The following is a 5,768-nucleotide window of genomic DNA, read 5'->3' as shown; positions in this document are numbered from 1 at the left end:
GATCTCCTCTTTTCTAGTGTGAACATGTCAAGCCTTGCAAGTCTTCCTGGTATTCCAGCGTCTTCATCCCCTTAATTAGTTTGGTCGCCCGCCTCTGAACCTTTTCTAGTTCCAGGATATTCTTTTTGTAGTGGGGTGCCCAAAATTGTGTGCAGTATTCCAGATGGGGCCTCACTATGGCTTTATATAATGGGAGTATAACACTCTCATCCCTTGCATCAATACCCCTTTTATGCATGCTAGTACCTTGCTTGCCTTTTTGTCGCTATCCTACATTGGGTGCTGCTGCTAAGTTTGTTATCTATATGATCACCTAAATCTTTTTCCAGTACAGTGTCCCCTAAAATCACCCCATTAAGTATGTACAGTGGGGCAAAAAAGTATTTGGACAGCCACCAATTGTGCAAGTTGACCCACTTAGAAAGATGAGAGAGGTCTGTAATTTCCAACATAGGTACAATTCATGAGAGACAGAATCTGAAAAAAAAAAAAAACAGGAAATCACATTGTATGATTTTTAAACAATTTACTTGTATATTCTTGTGGAAAATAAATAAATATTTGGACACCTACCAAGCAGCAAGATTGCTGGCTCTCACAGACCTGTTACTTCTTCTTTAAGAAGCTCTTCTATCCTCCACTTGTTGCCTGTATTAATGGCACCTGTTTGAACTGGTTATCTGTATAAAAGACACCTGTCCACACCCTCAAACAGTCAGACTGCTACCTCTCCACCATGGTCAAGACCAGAGAGCTGTCTAAGGACACCAGGGACAAAATTGTAGAGCTGCACAAGGCTGGGATGAGCTACTCGACAATAGGCAAGCAGCTTGGGGAGAAGAGATCAACTGTTGGCGCAATTATTAAAAAATGGAAGAAATACAAGATCACTGACAATCTCCCTCGACCTGGGGCTCCATGCAAGATCTCACCTTGTGGGGTATCAATGATCTTGAGAACGGTGAGGAATCATCCCAGAACTACACGGGGGGACCTGGTCAATGACCTCAAAAGAGCTGGGACCACAGTCACAAAGGTTACCATTAATAACACACTACGTCGTCATGGATTGAAATCCTGCAGTGCCCGAAAGGTCCCCCTGCTTAAGCCAGCACATGTCCAAGCCCGTCTAAATTTTCCCAGTGACCATCTGGATGATCCAGAGGAGGATTGGGAGAATGTAATGTGCAAGGAAGGGGTTTGTGGGAGCCGCACCGGTCTAGCAACAATTTTTGTAAGAAAAGAAATCTGAGTAATGTCCTCTGAGAAACTGGAATTTGTGTTATAGAATTGCTTCAGATTAAGGTAACTGTGCATATAGAAAGATATTATATCTTTTCAGGTGCACTAAGTATCGTTACCATTCAGTGGTGCTCCCATGAGTCAAAAGTATATTGAAAAAAATACCAAATAAGAAAAAATGGAAAAAGAAGTAGACTCTTGTTTGGGAGCACTCTAGCTCAGAGGAACTAAGTTATATACATGTCTTAGACTGGTAAAATCATGATTTTAATAGGTTCTTATTAAAATATATAGAATTATCGGAATTCAAAAATTATTGTATGTGATTCAAGACTATTATGCAAAAATATCTATATCAATTTTAGTAAAAAATTAGCGAAAATTGCTATAGTATAGTGTAAGCCGGGAAAGCTTTGAAATTCACAAAAAAAGGGGGGATATCACCTTCTAGTCTCAGTGGTGTCCGTCAAGTGAGTATATGACCATCATTCATACTGCAAAAATCCCAAATGGAAAAAGTAGTTGCAGGAAATTAAATCATGGGTCATATGGATCCGAGTACCTATCTGTGACTTAGAATTGGGCAGCAAAATTTATTTGCAGTACCAGGATGTTCCAAGGTGGTCTCCCATCCAAGTACTGGTCCGGCCCTCCACTGCTTAGCTTCCAAGATCTGAAGAGATTGGGCATCTCCAGTGGGGTATGTCCGCAATTTTTTAAGCTAGCCCTTTCATTTGTCACTTTATATTGGAAATGGAATCGGTCATATTTTCAACAAGAAAAATGAAGAAAGGGGGACAGACACACATGTGACAGGCAGGCTCAAAAAGTACAGATTGGATATAACAATTATATGGCAAGAAAGTATCAAGGCCATAGATATCCAATCAAGGTGAATCCTTCCTTGTTTGTATTGTACTGTACACCAGTCCATTATATATAGATAACAAACTCATTCTTGGTTGTACTGTCTAAATAAGACAATAATAAGCATGAATTTATCACCAAGAAAGATCCCAAAAATTACTACAAAGAATCCTTTATAGTTAATGGGTTAGCATCTGTATTTTTCTCACAACCAAAGATCCACCATTGGTATATAAATCTCTGAAATAAACAAAATGAGAGCAAATATTGCAGTAACAGGGTGTTCCAAAGTGGTCTCCCATCCAAGTACCGACCCTGTCCTCCACTATATAGCAGTTATGCTCAGATGCAGTTAAGCACCATTAGTGGGGTACATCCGCAATTAGATGCTTGTCACTGATTGGTATGATCACCTTCAATCATGGTTTTTAGAAAAAACATATGTTAAAAAAGCAAATAATAATTGGATAAGTATACCATCTATGTGTACCTATGCAGGATATGCAGTTGGTTTATTACCACAGCATATAGCATATTTTACTGCAAAAGAGTGTATGGTCAGAACACAACAGGTGTCAGCTTATAAGGCAGAACAGTCATAAGTCATTCTGTAATGAGCAAAAAAACACATATTGATCCAAGCCTAACAGGCTTGGTAATATAAGAGTAATATTACCACTCATCAGTAATATGGCAGAGAACTTATTTGCTAATCACCCTAGGTAAAGATTGTTAGATATGTAAAACATGACAGGTGCTGTTATAATTAAACCAGGCACTTCGTTATTTTCATACAATACCAAGCTGTAGAATTTGGTGTCCCCAGGTTTTCTGGTACAGGTAGTGAAAATATGAATAGCGGGATGGATGCAGCTGATCCCCGCTGCTCCTGGAAGCCGGATCATCACAGCCTGTCACCAGGCAACAACAGAAGCCGCGGAAGTCAGCGGCTCCCCCCACCCGCCGGAGCTCAACTACGGGCACAAGAGAGGCGGACACTTATTCAAATTATCCCTTAGTGTCTGGAACCCGCTAGCGGGTATACACGGCGGGACACAGCAGTAATCCCCCCCATCCGCTGGAGCTCGATCTCGGGCAGGAGCAGCGGGGATCAGCTGCATCCATCCCGCTATTCATATTTTCACTACCTGCACCAGAAAACCTGGGGACACCAAATTCTACAGCTTGGTATTGTATGAAAATAACGAAGTGCCTGGTTTAATTATAACAGCACCTGTCATGTTTTACATATCTAACAATCTTTACCTAGGGTGATTAGCAAATAAGTTCTCTGCCATATTACTGATGAGTGGTAATATTACTCTTATATTACCAAGCCTGTTAGGCTTGGATCAATATGTGTTTTTTTGCTCATTACAGAATGACTTATGACTGTTCTACCTTATAAGCTGACACCTGTTGTGTTCTGACCATACACTCTTTTGCAGTAAAATATGCTATATGCTGTGGTAATAAACCAACTGCATATCCTGCATAGGTACACATAGATGGTATACTTATCCAATTATTATTTGCTTTTTTAACATATGTTTTTTCTAAAAACCATGATTGAAGGTGATCATACCAATCAGTGACAAGCATCTAATTGCGGATGTACCCCACTAATGGTGCTTAACTGCATCTGAGCATAACTGCTATATAGTGGAGGACAGGGTCGGTACTTGGATGGGAGACCACTTTGGAACACCCTGTTACTGCAATATTTGCTCTCATTTTGTTTATTTCAGAGATTTATATACCAATGGTGGATCTTTGGTTGTGAGAAAAATACAGATGCTAACCCATTAACTATAAAGGATTCTTTGTAGTAATTTTTGGGATCTTTCTTGGTGATAAATTCATGCTTATTATTGTCTTATTTAGACAGTACAACCAAGAATGAGTTTGTTATCTATATATAATTGACTGATGTACAGTACAAGTCAAACAAGGAAGGATTCACCTTGATTGGATATCTATGGCCTTGATACTTTCTTGCCATATAATTGTTATATCCAATCTGTACTTTTTGAGCCTGCCTGTCACATGTGTGTCTGTCCCCCTTTCTTCATTTTTCTTGTTGAAAATATGACCGATTCCATTTCCAATATAAAGTGACAAATGAAAGGGCTAGCTTAAAAAATTGCGGACATACCCCACTGGAGATGCCCAATCTCTTCAGATCTTGGAAGCTAAGCAGTGGAGGGCCGGACCAGTACTTGGATGGGAGACCACCTTGGAACATCCTGGTACTGCAAATAAATTTTGCTGCCCAATTCTAAGTCACAGATAGGTACTCGAATCCATATGACCCATGATTTAATTTCCTGCAACTACTTTTTCCATTTGGGATTTTTGCAGTATGAATGATGGTCATATACTCACTTGACGGACACCACTGAGACTAGAAGGTGATATCCCCCCTTTTTTTGTGAATTTCAAAGCTTTTCCGGCTTACACTATACTATAGCAATTTTCGCTAATTATTTAGTAAAATTTATATAGATATTTTTGCATAATAGTCTTGAATCACATACAATAATTTTTGATCTCCGATAATTCTATATATTTTAATAAGAACCTATTAAAATCATGATTTTACCAGTCTAAGACATGTATATAACTTAGTTCCTCTGAGCTAGAGTGCTCCTAAACAAGAGTCTACTTCTTTTTCCATTTTTTCTTATTTGGTATTTTTTTCGAGAATGTAATGTGGCCAGATAAGAGCAAAATCGAACATTTTGGTATAAACTCCACTTGCCGTGTTTGGAGGGAGAAGAATGATGAATGGCATCCCAAGAACGCCGTACCCACTGTGAAGCATGGGGGTGGAAACATAATGCTTTGGGGCTGCTTTTCTGCAAAGGGGACAGGACGACTGATCCATATTAAGGAGAGGATGAATGGGGCCTTGTATCGTGAGATTTTGGGCAGAAACCTCCTTCCCTCAGTAAGAGAAGTGAAGATGGAACGTGGCTGGTTTTTCCAGCATGACAATGACCCCAAACACACCACCCGAGCAACTAAGGAGTGACTCCGTAAGAAGCATTTCAAGGTCCTGGAGTGGCCTAGCCAGTCTCCAGACCTCAACCCAATAGAAAATCTGTGGAGGGAGTTGAAAGTCCGTGTTGCCCCAAAACATGACAGATCTAAAGAAGATCTGCATGGAAGAGTGGGCCAAAATACCTGCTACAGTGTGTGCAAACCTGGTCAAGAACTACAGGAAACCTCTTTAATTGCCAACCGAGGTTATATTACAAAGTATTGAGTTAAACTTTTTGATTGTCCAAATATTTATTTTTCGCAAGAATATACAAATAAATTGTTTAAAAATCATACAATGTGATTTCCTGGGGTTTTTTTTTTTTATGTTTCAGATTCTGTATCTCACAGTTGAAGTGTACCTATGATGGAAATTACAGACCTCTCTCATATTTTTAAGTGGGTCAACTTGCACAATCGGTGGCTGTCCAAATACTTTTTTGTCCCACTGTAGGTGTTAATTTTGTTCTTGCTACCAAGATGCATTACCTTACACTTGTCTGTATTGAACCTCATTCTCCATTTTGCTGCCCATGATTCCAGTTTTGAAAATACTTGTTGTGTTGGGTCATGTGATCTAACTAAATTTTATTGTCCCTGAAGTTTTTCTCTCCTTA

General features: G+C 39.5%; 2 pseudogenes; one reads left to right on the top strand and one right to left on the bottom strand.

Annotated features, from left to right (window-relative positions):
- Positions 1-1,836: 1,836 nt before the first annotated feature.
- On the bottom strand, positions 1,837-1,956 carry LOC134970681 (5S ribosomal RNA; annotated as a pseudogene).
- Positions 1,957-4,250: 2,294 nt separating this feature from the next.
- On the top strand, positions 4,251-4,370 carry LOC134970669 (5S ribosomal RNA; annotated as a pseudogene).
- Positions 4,371-5,768: the final 1,398 nt, after the last annotated feature.

This window comes from Pseudophryne corroboree, chromosome 11, assembly GCF_028390025.1.
Source record: "Pseudophryne corroboree isolate aPseCor3 chromosome 11, aPseCor3.hap2, whole genome shotgun sequence".
NCBI lineage: Eukaryota > Metazoa > Chordata > Amphibia > Anura > Myobatrachidae > Pseudophryne > Pseudophryne corroboree.
This window is presented reverse-complemented; position numbering and strand designations above follow the sequence as displayed.